At 43.4% G+C, this 15,111-nt stretch overlaps 1 long non-coding RNA gene across 1 annotated transcript in view; it reads right to left on the reverse strand.

Annotated features, from left to right (window-relative positions):
- The window catches only part of LOC144689826 (uncharacterized), a 34,778-nt gene extending 32,821 nt beyond the window's left edge, over window positions 1-1,957 (reverse strand). Inside the window, exon 1 of the long non-coding RNA XR_013578723.1 lies at window positions 1,828-1,957. This is a non-coding gene — a long non-coding RNA (uncharacterized LOC144689826). The remainder of the gene's footprint in view (window positions 1-1,827) is intronic.
- Window positions 1,958-15,111: the final 13,154 nt, after the last annotated feature.

Consider the following 15,111-nt stretch of genomic DNA (forward strand, 5'->3'; position numbering starts at 1 on the left):
GGGTCTATATGCTTTAGTGTTTAGAAGAATGCAAGGTGATCTAATTGAAATATTCAGGGTTATGGGTTTGATTTAATACAGCCCGTTGTGGTGGGAAACATGGCCACTGGACCCACTTAATTGTGGGAGAGGCTCTCCATTAGGCTCCTGGTGGCGGCAAATCCTCCCCAGATTAAGTCAGAATGTGGAGGGTCTGACAGGATTCCTGGCTGCTGGTGGCGAATTAATAAATAGGCTAATTAATGAGCCAATTGACACCCATTATCCCTAAGCCCTCTGCAATTTAATGGTGGCTCAGCAATTAAAAGGACGGCACACACTTTCCAGTGCCCTTGAAAGACCACCTTCTGATTGGTTAGTAGCACTCAGCAGCTGCGGACCTCAATGCAGGGAAGGCCCAACTTTGGGCACTCAAGTACCTGAAGAGCACTTGATTCTGTCGGGTCTTTTCCATGGAACAAACGGGGGTTCCTTGCCAACTGTTCGACCATTGTGTCAGATCCCCCTCAGCCCAACGGAGTCCTGGCCTATGAAGGGGCTTGATAGGGCAGACACTGAGAGGTTGTTTTCTCTGGTTGGAGAATCTATAACAATGAGGCACAATTTCAGAGATAAAAACAAAAAAGTACTGAGGATGCTGGAAATCACAATGAGGCACAGTTTCAGGATGTGGGTACAACCATTTAGGACTGAGATGCGGCGAAATTTCTTCACTCAAGTGGTTGTGAATCTTTGGAATCTTTTTTAATGTCCCGATGATTTTTCTCCAGGGTTGCACACAGCAGTGCTCTGGAGATTGATCTTTAATTCCTGAGGACTCCAGGCCAATCCTGGAGGGTTGGTGACCCTACTCACCCCAGGGATCAATCTAGTGAACATTTGCTGTACTGCCTCCAATGCAAGGATATCCTTCCTTAAATAAAATCAAAGTGAAGCAGGCTCAAAACGAAAGTTACTTGTGGTGAGCAAAGGAGGTGTTGAGGAGGAAGATTTTCAGGCATTTTAAAAGTGGGGAGAGATCTGGAAAGCCTTTGGGGAGGAAGGTTTTGGGCACTGGAACATGGCGGCTGAAAAATCTGCCACTGATGGGGTGGAGAGAGGAGGAACACCCAAAAGACCAAAGTTGGAGGAGCCGGCAGTGAAAGTTAGAATATATACCGGGGAAAGGTTGCAGAGATAGGGTGGAATGGGATCAGGCATAATTCTCAATTCACCATAACAGCCCAATTCACAGTACGCCCAATTAAAATAATCACAAGAAAATTCAGGAGCACATGCTTACTTTAGTGTCTGATTCTCTGATCTATACTACTGCTGAGTGAAGTACTGCACCAGCATCAGCTTCTTGCAAAATGGACCCTTATAACTACATTAACCTCAGTCAACCATAAGCTACTCATTATTAAGGAAACACAAACTCCCTGTAAATCCAGAACACCAGTAAATAGTACAAGTAAATCCTTTTAATGTACCAATAAGAACAAACTGTCATTTTTATCTTGAATGCTCAATGTTTGCTTGGCTGTTGCACTTATCTAACGATTCAATAATAAATGTGACTGCCTAAAATTTTGAAAATGGCCTTCATAATAATAGCTATTGAGAGTATTCAATATTTACAAGTTTGATCCTGAAAATCTGGACTCTTACTTTTAAGGATACATTTCAAAAATAAAGTAAGCAGGCAACTCTAGGAGAAAGTACAAATCTTCTGAGTCTTTTTGACTCCATTCATTTACTAGTAATTTTTCTCTGCAGCCGTACTTACAGAATTTGATCACTATAGTTTTACAGCCGCAGAAAAGTCCAAGTGAGTAAATCACTTACCTTTAAGTGAGCTGAAGCGAGACAGAAAATTATTCTAAATTGGCTTGTGCTATTTCTGACGGCTTCAGAATGTTTAAACATGAACGCATTCTAACAATGGGGAAGTACTAGCCAGCACAGATGACAAAACGGACTTTTCAACCACAAAAAAAATTCAGTTATCTCTTTGATCATGAGCTACGTTTCCTCATTTACCATATCTGGCTGCCTTAATTATTCATTAATTAAATATTCTTCTGGACTATTTAATAATTTAAACACAAAAATTAAATGAAAACCTTTTTTTTTTCAAAAATTAAGCATGAAGAAAAAAGCTGAAGAGATGATAAGTAAAACCAAACAGTCTTTTGAAATAGATTGATCTTTAACCATATTTCTTCAAAGCCTTTGTTTTGAATTAGTAATAGCCATGGAGCATTATGCTTTGGATAAATACATCACTTGCTGTGACTGGTATCATAACAGTAATGTTGCTGGTTTAACCCCTATGTTGATCTCAGTTAGTGCAGCATTAGGGACATTACAACTGACCTTTCTGGGCTGATTGCCACAGAAGGCTGTGGAGGCCAGGTTATTGAGTGTATTTAAGACCGAGATAGATAGGTTCTTGATTGGTAAGAGGATCAAAGGTTACGTGGAGAAGGCGGGAGAATGGGGTTGAGAAACTTATCAGCCATGATTGAATGGCGGAGCAGACTCAATGGGCCGAATGGCCTAATTTCTGCTCCTATGTCTTATGGTCTTATGGATTGGGGTAATAAATTGTGGAGAGTTGCCTCCTTTTAGCTACTAAAAATTTGCATCTAGTGTAGGAAATTCAGTCATATAGTCCTACATCTAGATTTTAGTGGTGCTATGGGTGACTTCTTTTGTTTCCTGGGGGCAGGCTGGTCCACTACCTTCACTGACTACATAGCATTCTCCGAAAATATTGATTTGGCACTATCCTGACGTCACAGTGCCCAAATGGCTGATGTGATGCCGGGATTACAAATTCGGGCTATTAAGGTGCAGGCAATGTTTGTGTTATCTACTCATAAAAATAAGAAATGCGAAGCAGCAAGCATTATTTATAGGACCAGGCATCTTGATTGCAGGGAAGTTACATTTTTGAACTTCCCCTTTTGCAAAGCATCTGGGAATATTCTGGACCTTTTTTGGAAGTACTTTGCTGAGTTTTTGGATTTGGCAGTGAGTGTTGCTGTTTCCTCACAGGGATAGCAGAGGGCTGGGTGACCTGGCCACGCAATGGCTGCAAGAAATGTGGGGCAGCAATGGCAGCACCTTTAGTTCTGCAAGACGTTAGGGAGATGAAGCAGAGACTGTGGACAAAGCAGACTCTGCACCTTTTGTTTGGCCAGGTTAGAGCCGGGTTCCACCTGATGATGACAGAAGATTTTCTGGCAGGTCAACAAATGTGCCCAGCATCTTGGTGCATGTCCATTTAGCACTTTTCTTTTATTAGTTGTTGGGGGTGTGAATGTCACTGGCAAGACTAGCAGTACAATTTATACTGCTGGGAGTCACAGATGTTGTACATTGTGGGAACTAAAGGCCTGGTGATTACAGAAAATAGTTCATGACTCGCAACACAGATATATCCCAATGAGAAAGAAGGATTGTAGGAAAAGGATAAACCAACTGTGGTTAACCAAGGAAGTTAAGGACAGTATCAAAGTGAAAGAAAAAGCATACAATGTGGCAAAGATTAGTGGTAAGACAGAGGATTGGGAAAGTTTTAAAAAAACAGCAGAAGATGACCAAAAAAAAATAAAGAGGAAGAAAATAAACTTTGAGGGTAAACTAGCAAGTACTATAAAAACGGGCAGTAAGAGCTTCTTTAAATGTTTAAAAAGGAAGAGAGAGGCCAATGTGAACATAGGCCCCTTAGAGAATGAGGCTGGGGAAATAATAATGGGGAACCAGGAAGTGGCAGAGGAGTTTGCATCAGTCTTGACAGTAGAAGACATTAATAGCATACCAAAAATACTAAATAATCAAGGGGCAAAAGTGGGGAAGGAAATAAATACAATAACTATCGCCAGAGAAAAAGGGCTGGGGAAACTAATGGGGCTAAAGGCTGATAAGTCACCTGGACCAGATGGGTTGCATCCTAGGATAGTAAAGAAATAGCTGCAGTGATAGCGAATGCACTGATAGTAATCTTCCAAGAATCCTTAGATTCTGGAAAAGTCCCAGAGGATTGGAAAACTGTCAGAATAGCTTCATGAAGGGGAAATCATGCCTGACAAATTTATTATAACTCTTTGATAAGGTAACAAGTAGGATAGATAAAGGGGAACCAGTAGATGTAATATAATTGGATTTCCAAAAGGCATTCGATAAGGTACCACAGATAAGGCTATTTAATAAGAGCCCCTGGTGTTGCGGGTAGTATATTAGCATGGATAGAGGACTGGCTAGCTAATAGAAGACAGAGAGTTGGGATAAGGGGGCATTTTCAGGATGGCAATCTGTAACTAGTGGAGTGCCACAGGGATCAGTGCTGGGGCCACAATTATTTACAATATATATTAATGACTTGAATGAGGGAAATGAATGTACTATCACCAAGTTTGTGAATGGCATAAAAATAGGTGGGAAGGCAAGTGGTAAGGATGACACAAAGACTCTACAAAAGGATATGGACAGGTTAAGTGAGTGGGCAAAAACATGGTAGTTGGAATATAATGTGGGAAATGTGAGGTTATGCACTTTGGCAGGAAGAATAGAGGAGCTGAATGTTGCTTAAGTGGAGAAAGACTGAAGAAAGCTTCAGCACAGAGGGATTTGGGGGTCCTTGTGCATGAATCCCAAAAAGCTAGCATACATGTTCAGCAGGTAATAGGCAAGGCAAATAGAATGTTGGCCTTTATTTCAAAGGGAATGGAGTATAAAAATAGGGAAGTCTTGCTGAAACTATACAAGGCACTAGTTAGACCACACCTAGATTACTGTGAACAGTTTTGGTCCCCTTATCTAAGGAAAGATATACTGGCATTGGAGGGAGTCCAGAGAAGGTTCGCTAGGTTGATCCCGGGTATGGAGGGATTTTCTTACGAAGAGAAGTTGAGTAGGTTGGGCCTGTATTCATTGGAGTTTAAAAGAATAAGAGGCGACGTTATTGAAGCATATAAGATTCTTAGGGGGCTTAACAGGGTAGATGTTAAGGGGTTGTTTTCCCTTGTGGGAGAGTCTAGGACCAGAGGGCATAATCTCAGAATAAGGTGGCACCCATTTAAAACAGAGATAAGGAGGAATTTCTTCTCTCAGAGGGTAGTCAATCTGGGGAATCCCTTACCACATAGGGCTGTAGAGGCTGGGTCTTTAAGTATATTCAAGGCTGAGATAGACAGATTTGTAATCAGTAAGGGAATCAAGGGTTATGGGGAAAAGGCAGGAAAGTGGAGTTGAAGATTACCAGGTCAGCCGTGATCTCATTGAATGGCAGAGCAGACTCGATGAACCGAATGGCCTACTTCTGCTCTAACGTCTAATGGTCTTATGGCTTTATGGTCTTAGGTGTCCTCACGCTAGTAGCAATCCATGGAATCAGTCAGACATCGCAAGGCTGATCAGCCTCAGAAACTACTTTGATCATCTCAGTTCATGATGTAACATCAAAATACCCAGAATGTATCGATAAAATTGGCAGTTTCAAAGGAGCTGCAACAATACACTTGCAGGAGAATGTATGTCCATCAATTGATCCACCACATAACTGCAGCATCCACATACAAGAAAAATTGAAGGTCAAACTAGACAAAAAGGAGAATGGCGGAATCTTTAGAACAGCACAAGAACACAGATTAGTGTAGTTCAATCACCTTAGTCATAAAGACAGATCATTGAAAGTATGCCTCGATCCACAGCATTTAAATGCAACTTTGAAATATTGTCCTTACAAAATACCCACATTAGAAGAGTTAAGTCTGAGATTTGCAGGTGTAAAATTCTTCTTGAAGCTTGAAGCCTAGCATGGTGCTGGTCTATACATCTCGCAGAGAAGTCCCAAGAGCTTTCTATATTTTGTATACCATTCAGACAATGCTGTTTTCAATTGCTTCCTTTCGTGCTATCTGCTAGCCAGGATCTCTTTCAAGCCCACATGGACTACATTACATACATTGTGTTAGAATGCATTTGTATCGCAGATGACAAAGCTACTGTGGACAGAACAAAGCAAGAACATGATCATAATCTGCATTTATTGATGCAAATGTCACGTAATAAAGGATCGGTGTTCAACAGTCTGAAATGTGTCATCAACATGTAGCAGATCAATTTCTTCGGTTCTATTTGTTCCAGTGCTGGCACATGTCCTGATCCAAGTAAAATAGAGGACATTGAAGCCATACCAACTCCTCAGTATAAGGATGATTTCTGAAGTTATCTAGATCTCTTTAATTTCTTGTCTCCATACTTTCCCAATTTCGCTCAAAAGTTTTCATCACTAAAAGAATTGTAGAGAAAGGATGTGCCTTTCCTGTGGCATGAAGACCGCCGATACCTCTTCGAAGCACTATAATAGTCATTATCAGAAGCTTCGACATTGTAATTTTACGATCCTAAGGAGAGGTCATTATGGATCATGGTCTGCAATTTATTAGTAAGCCATTTCAGGATATGCGTGAGAAGTAGAATATCGATCACACTACTTCTTCTCCTCATTACCCTAGATTTAACGGCTGAGCTGAAAGGATGTTTCACACAGTGAGATCCATCATTCTCAAATGTAGACGCCCCATGCAAGATCTACACATTGCAATATTACCTCTTGAGAGTGACAGCTTTAAGTGCAGTTATTCCATCACCGGCAGAGCTCATGTTTGGCAGACCACTGCGTACCAATTTACCTACTTTATCCATTCTAGTCCCTCAGAAACGAGGGAGCAACTTTTAAAACTACAAGAGAAGATGATCAACATGCATGATAAAAATGCAGGAACAGGATGGCCAAGTTTATATTTGGGACAACAAGGTCTCATCCAGGGCCCACAGAAGGTATGTGGCAACTGGCCGAGGTCACAAGAATTTCCCTAGAATTAAGGTCCTAGGCCAGTTAACTGTCAGCCATCAGTTAACTGGTGCATTCTCCATAGCAACGCCTCTACCAATCAGAGTCCACTTGCCAATCAATCAGCACTTTTCTCATGCGGTATCAATTGTTTTTCCCTTTATATTTGGTATTCTTGTGAATTGCCCTGATGAGCACAAGCTGAAAAGCTTCAATATGTATAATTTTTCAGCAATACTCAAGTTCTGCACTACCAAACAACTATTTATAACTGTTCCCATGTGCCTAGTCTTAATAAATTAACCCACATTACCAAATCCCTTATGAGCAATTGGTGCCTTGTGTCCTGTACACTAAATAAGTCCAAAGTATTATATTATAATAACATGACATTCGTCATACCAGATTGCAGGATGAGGTGGCAGTAGTGATGGGACATATAGCAATAGCATGTCATTATCCTCAATGTTCTCAGTGACGTGAGATGCTACATGCTTCGTCTCAGCCGGCCTCATGATGCAGAGAACCATCATCTCTGTGGGCTCAGGATGATGCAGGCCTCTTTGTCCCTTGTCAGTTCTCTTTTGTTCTCTTCTATTGTCCTGCAGCAGAGAGGGCAGGTGTCTGTGGTTGTGATGCACTGTACTTAGGTGATGAGCCACAGCTGATTCGCCGGAGATATGTAGAGACCGTGAGAGTGGGATGTGGGACTGACAGCATTGGTAGGTGTGTGAAGCTGAGATGAAGTATCTTAAATTTAGGTGCTTGTCCTGAGTGGCATGGAATGCAAATGGATGAGTGATGGGGGTATTGTACATTGGGCAGATTTAGAAGTTGTTAGGGCATGTCATGTGTGAAGATGCAGTCACTGACCTTGGCCACCCAAGTGAGGTTATTAAACCACTTGAGTCACTGCTGCCAGATCCCCGGGTCCAAATTCCAGAAGTTGACTTTCTTAACCACCGTCTCTCATTACCTTCTGAGGGTAGTCCTTAAGGGTTTCCTAACCTTCTGCTTGTCATGGCATCTCTCTCCTGTACTCCTGCACCAGCACCCGCTACTATGGATTCCAAAGTCTGCCCTGGTGTTCCATTTGCAAGAATTTACATTGTAGCAATCTTTTTGTCCAGCTTCCCTTTAAAAGGCAGCTTGCCTTTAAGAAGGGAAGACTGCCTGTACCATGTGATTTGCATACAACACTGCTGAGGCCTTCTGCTATGTGCAGAATTCGCCAGCAGTGTTCAAAAGCAGAAAGCAGTGCTGGAGGTAAACAGCTAGCTCCACAATCATTCAATGAAGTAAGCACACAAATTTTGCAGGTTGCCAATGTCTATCTGAATGGGCGCGGGTAAATTGTGAATCAGGATCCCCACGCCTGAAAATTGGGTCAACTCAATTTCTAGCCATTAAAGTCTCCTCCCAAAAAATCTGCACTAAGGCTCATCAGAAGTGCTTGTTGCTGCATGAAAATGGATGCAAGGAGCTTGACCATCACCTCTGCCCCATTTGCCTCGATTTTCAGCTCAAACCTCAAATAATTAATGCCTGTAAAAATATGATGATAAGACTGGACAATGGCCAAGGGAATAAAGATGTATGGAAGCAGTATGGGTAAATATGCCATGTACAAGGATGGTTAATTAGTGAATAGTGCTATCTACTCCAGAATGGCTGCTGAGTCCAGTGAAACTTCCACAGATAGATGGGTAGAACAGATAAAATGAAGCCCATGTAATCACAAGCATCATTGAGCAATACACAGTCATACTGAAATCTCCTTTTTCGAGGCATGGGTAAATCCAGTGGATCACTGCAAAGCCCAACATGTCTCCAGGATCATTGTAGCTTGTTGTTTCTTTTCTAACATTGCTCTGAAAAATAGTCTTGTTGCCTTCAACCCCTAAAAATGACAATAGCAAGGGGTGGAAGGTGTACAGGAAAGAGGGAAGATGGAACAAGAGAGCTAGCAGCCAGCTACCAGTGCAAAGACAACACAGCTGATAGCTGGCACTTGAAAAAAATAAAGGTCTCTTTCTTGTTTGTCATTTCCCAACACCTTTAAAAAGTTTCTCATTGTCCAAAGTTTTTGCCATATTCTAGGATTTTTGCACAGAGGCAGTCATGGAACGGCGATCTATTTCCAAGTGAGGGTGGTGTGTGGCTTGAAGGCGAACTTGCAGGTGCTGTCCTTGTTCTGCTAGGAAGTAGAGGTCGTGGGTTTGGAAGGTGCTGTCGAAGGGGCCTTGGTTTGTTGCTGCAGTGCATCTTGTAGATGAGACATACTGCTGCTACTGTGTGTCGGTGATGGAGAAAGTGGGCATTTAAGGTGGCAGTTGGTGTGCCAGCCAAGTGGGCTGCTTTGTCCTGGAGCTGCACTCATCCAGTCAAGTGCAAAGTATTCCCTTTGTACCATACAATATACTGTACTTATTCTAACTCCTCCACTTCTCCTCTGAAATGTTGCTTTAGTGAGATGAGGTTACTCATTAGGTGACTAGAATGGTTTCCCTGGAATCTTAAAGACCTTAGGAACTCTCATCTCAGGATAGGTGCTGTAGTAGCTTCCCTTTCTCTTGTAATGTACTCTGGTGCATCCTCACCTGAAGTATGGTATCCTATTCTGAGCACTACACTTTAGGAATGATGTGAAGGCATTAGGGAGGGTGCAGAAAAGATTTATGAAAAAGGGATGGGGGGCTTCAGTTATGTGGATAGATTGGAGAAGCAGGGGTTGTTCTACTTGGAGAAGAGAAGTTTGAAAGGAGATTTGATAGAGGTAATCAAAAGCATGAGGCGTCCGGATAGAGTAGATAGGGAGAAACTTTTCCCATTGGTGAAATGATCAAGAGCCAGAGGATATTGACTTAAGTTGAATGGCTAAAGAACCAATAGCAACATGAGGAAAAAAATTTTAACGAAGTGAATGGATCGGATCCGGAATGCACTGCCTGAGAGTGTGGTGGAGCAAGATACAATCGAGGCTTTTAAAAAGGAATTGGATGAACATCTGAAGAGAATACATTTTCAGGGCTACAGGGAAAAGATGAGGGAGCGGGACTAGCCAAGTTTCACTTAGAAAGAGTTGGCATGGGCACATCAGGCTGAATGACCTCCATCTGATCTGTCCCAATTCTATGATTTGATGATAGCAAACCCATCGATGGGAGGAGATTTCAGATCTTATGGTCTCTGGACCACAAAAAAGAGTCAGGATGTCCACTCCTGATTGCTTGTGATTGACCCTCTCTGGATATGGTGTGAATTGGATTAGTGATGTTCTTCTGGCAGAACTTCATGAACTCTCTAGGTTCATACACAAACAGAACAATGAGCAAAATTGGACTCTGTAGCACTAGTTTTTTGGGCACCACTGGTCTCTAAAACTAGGAAAATTGCCTCTGCAATTTATGGCACACTTCAGCCAGAAAGTGCGCTGGACGATATTTCTGTAAAGGGGTTTGCCGCTCGCATGTACATTCCAGCCGCCAGCAGCATGAAGAGGAGGTAGATCCTAGTGTCTCTCAGCATCTAAGGCTGATATAACAGCAGCGCTGCCATTTTGGAGGTCCATGCTGAAACATATATCCCATCATAACCTCGCAAAGCTGAACATGGCGTTAAATGGAATAAAGGACCTTGGCAGAAGGCCATATAGACAGAGGATGTTAAGGGAGTAATTCTCAAACCTAAACTTCAGTGCACCAATGTTTGAGACCTCTATGCTTCATTAAGAGATCACGACTGAAATCTGTTAGCCACTACAGCCACACCTCCAATGCCAGAGCAGAACAAGAAGTATCTGCAGCTGTGAAGGTGAGCATGGCTCTAAACTTTTATGCATCTGTCTCCTTCTAGCCTACTGCTGGAGATATAAGCAACATTTCTCAGTTTGCAGAGGTCACTGAAGATCTCTATGCAAAGGGAAACAACTTCATCTTGTCCTCTCTTGCCAAAGACAAGCAGGCAGAGGAAGCACAACGTTTTGCAAAGGTTCCAGGCTTCCCCATGGTGCAGAGTGCTATTTACTGCATACACATTGCTTGCAGTGCATCATGTGAACTTGGCCATGTACCGCAACTGAAAGAGGTTCCATTTCCTTCACTGTAAAGCTGGTGTGTGGCCACATGCAGCACATTATGCAAGTCAGCAGTCATGATGCATTTATTCCATGGCAGTTCCCTATGCCAGCAATATTTCAGCCACTACAGTAAACCAAAGGGTGACTATTGGGTGACAAGAGCTATCTGCTGACGACATGGCTCATGGCTCCATTCCAGAACCCATGTGCACATGCACAGCAGGCATACAATACGAGACATGTTGCCACATGGAATCCTACAGAGCAGACCATTGGTATCCACTGCCTGGATTGCTCTGGAGAAACTCTGCAGTAATCAGCTGAGCAGGTCTCAAGATTTGTTGTGGTATGCTGCATGTTACACAACCTTGCCGGAACCTATCAAATGAGAAGATGAAGAGCAGAGGCATGAGGAGGAGGAGGGGAGAGAGAGAGAGAGCCTGCAGCATAGACAGCCCATTTCTGCCCAGGTTCCACATGAACAAATAACCTGTGAACAATACTAGTAACCTCAATCCCCATTTCCCCATTCGCCCCACGCTCCTTACCTTTCCTCTGTCACTGACCATCACATCGTCCGCTTTCTCACAAAATAAAAATTAAAGCCAATGCAAAATACACATTACAGTCCAAATTTATAAATTATGTCATAATACATACAAAAATAAACTAATCACTCTTGTGCAATTCCTTAGTTCTTCTTTCATTTATCAGAACCTGCCCTAGTGTTCCAATGAGGTTCTCCCCCAGTGACTACAGAATGACTACTTGAGGGTTACTGATTCAGTGGAGGAGACTACAGAAGACCTTGGAGGATGATCCCCAAGTAACTCTGCTTCAGACAGCACCATTTTGACCTGGGCTGTAGCAGTCTGGGCTGGCTGGTTGACAAGCAATAGCAAGGGCACTGGCAGAGTGGGAGGGATGGGAGCACAAATGCTGTCACCCTGAGAGAGGGCAGCAGTTCTGTGCTCCATGGAGCCACTGCCAGTCCACTGGGGTGGCACTTCAGCAATCCTAGTAATTTTCTAGAGGACTACTTTCTCCCTCTGGAAGTCTGTTTGCACGCTGGTACCCAGAGCCCTGATGGGAGCAGTTTGAGCTTTCATGGCAACTACCTGAGATTGCATGATAGCAGTCTGAGCTTCCACTTCAGCATTCAGATGTTGGGTAGATGCTGTTTGCGCTGCAATGGAAGCTGAGACATTGGCCACCAGATCATGGTTAGTCCCACACGTGTGCTGATGGAGCTGGTCACTCTTTCGATGTTGGAAAGCATGGGGTTGGTGCTGGATTCCTCCATGCTCCTTGACATTGGATGCAGGCTTTTTGGGAGGTTTCCTAATGCAACAAGCATTTGGTTACATACACCCATCAGCTTTCTTCTGTAACCTCATGCATCGAAGTTCTTTGAGTTGCCTGCTGCAGAATGTGTGACCTCGGCCTCCTGCAATCTGACACCTGCACTATCTTTTTCCCTTGCCATTGCTCCAATGCAATTGTTCCTGTGTCTCATCATGTGCAGATCTCACCTCTATCCTATCCTCTAAATTACACACAGTGCCATTATCTGAGATGGTGGCATGGAAGTTAAAACATGCAGGAATGTATCTCCTCCTGTTACTTTCTGGTGCCTCCTGTTGTTCACCACTTTCTCTTGCATGAAAGAGGGAGTGGTGTGCATTTTTTTTGTTTGTTCCTGGGATGTGGCCATTGCTGGCTGGGCCAGCATTTATTGCCCATTCCAAATTGCTCTTGAGAAGGTGGTGGTGAGCTGCCTTCTTGAACTGCTGCAGTTCACAGGGTGTAGGAATACCCACAATGCTGTTAGGGAGAGAGTTCCAGGATTTTGACTCAGCGACAGTGAAGGAATGGCGATACAGTTTTGTATCAGGATGGTGTGCGGCTTGCAGCGGAACCTGGAGGCAGTGGTGCTTTCATGCTTGGGTGATGTGGCTATCATGGTTGAATAGCTAGAAGTGTGACAAACTGAGAAATGCAGGTAAAAGGCTTGTAATTGTGTTAAGTATTTGAAGGTGAGATAAAGATTATGAATTTTAGGCACAGTCTTGATTCATTGAGATTGATGGTAGATGAGTGATAAGGTTGTAGTGATCTGAACAGTGGATGAGGCTAGTGGTGAGTTGGTAGGACATAACATTTAAACTCACTGATCTTGACAAATCGTGTGAGACCATTAAACATCCTGCATAGCATCCAGATCTTGGGTCTAGACACCTGGCATTGAGCTCTGGTGCTATCCTTTGACACTTCCTCCTTAGCATGTGTCTGAAGTCTCCGGCCTCCTGAGGTTAGGGCATTTCTCCTTTATTCCACCTCTCCCACCAAGGCCTTCAGCATAGTGTTCGAAAACGTTGATACACACTGTCTCCCATGGTCAGCCATTATTGATTCTTCCACAGCACAATATTCATAATGACCCTACCACTAGAAATATTGGAAATGAGCAGGCCAATTGAAGTTGGAGCCTTGCCTGTATTGTAATCAATGAGTGTGGATTAAATGCACATTGCGATACCTACACCCATTTAGGTGGGGCTTTAGTTATTCAACTTAACCCCCCAGTGTCTTGTTGAAGTAGTTGGTTTATGATTGTCCAAATCTCTGAAACATGGGCGGGATTTTTCCCCTATGGCACTAAGTGCGAGAGCGGGCATGAAAAATGATGTTCTACCCGCCGGCCGTAATGGTGGGTTTTAGCTCCGTATCGTCTGCTCCCTGCCTCATAATTGTACGGGCATGGGAATCACGCCGGGTCGCTGGCAGGTGGTCTCTGATTCGCCCGCCCCGCTTTCAGCTCACCTCTTCCTCACTGTGGGAACTATATTTAAAGTGCAGCTGCGCAAAGCCTTCTCAATGTTGGTAGCCCAAGCCTGCTCCACTGAAGACGTGGCCCTGAAACGTAAGAAGACGACAGCCCCCAAATTGAGTGATGCATCACTGGAGTGCCTGCTGGACATAGTCGAGGCTTGCAGCCCATGAAAAGCCACCCCTGCCTTACCGCTGGTCTGGTAGGTAGACATTTGCCTGTGACAACCCCTTGAAAGTGAAGTGGTGCTGCCTGCGAAGCCGGGCGAGGATTCCTGTGAACGCCATGCGTGGCAAGGTAATCGAACTAACCTTGAAATGAAGAGTGAAGTGCAGGTCGCCAAGTGCATATTGCTTATATCCCATTGTGAGACACGTCATTCTAATCGCACACCAACGTGCCCAGATGATCCAGTGTGAGGGATGATTCCGGTGTGGAGACCTTATAATAACATGCAAAAATGTTGAAATTATGTTCCTGATGTGCCGCCATGGAAAACAGGACCCGCCATTGACAGCTGGAGCGCACAATTGTGATCTAGCTTTGCACCGTTGTAAAACCGATTTTTGGCCTTCTCACAATATTTTCTGCTCCCACCCGTCGTGATGCCTGCCGCGAACAGGAGTGGAAAATCTCGGCCAATGACCTTTCACTGCCTCCAGGAATATGTAAACAAACTTCTGGGGCATGTGCACCAACTTACCCTCCTGCTGATCCAGTTCTGTAAACTGTGTCACTGTTTAACCAAATTAGTGTGACAGCTAGGATATTGTAAACCCCTTTCAAACAAAAATCTCTAAGACTTCCAATTTCTTCCTAAGATTTGCAACCTATTTCCATACTTAAATTGATGGTTTTATTAATTTATTTTTTTTTAAATCGTTCAACGGATGGCTTCATTGGCTGGGCCAGCATTTATTGCCCATCCCTAGATGCCCTTGAGAGGGTGGTGGTGAACTGCCTTCTTGAACTGCTACTGTCCATGTGGTGTAGGTACACCCACAGTGCTGTTAGGAAGGAAATTCAAGGACTTTGGCTCAGCTACAGTGAAGGAACGGTGATATATTTCCAAGTCCGGATGGTGAGTTGTTTTGTTAATAACTCCTCGTTAGGTCATAAGCTTATACTCAGCCTACTTCTACTGTTATCAGTTTCTTTACCTGCTACGAACCATTGGTCTAAACCAGAATGTGTAGCATCTGTATTGTTTCTATTTACATCACTCTTTCCATTATCCAAGTCTGCTGCTTGTTCCCAGCTCATTTCATTAACCTAAATGCTCCTGCACTGCCTAATTTACTCTAAAGGCAAACACATTTCTGTCAGTGTGATTCGAATCATAGAACACTACAACAGAGA

This window comes from Cetorhinus maximus, chromosome 1 (genome assembly GCF_964194155.1).
Source record: "Cetorhinus maximus chromosome 1, sCetMax3.hap1.1, whole genome shotgun sequence".
Taxonomy (NCBI): Eukaryota; Metazoa; Chordata; class Chondrichthyes; order Lamniformes; family Cetorhinidae; genus Cetorhinus; species Cetorhinus maximus.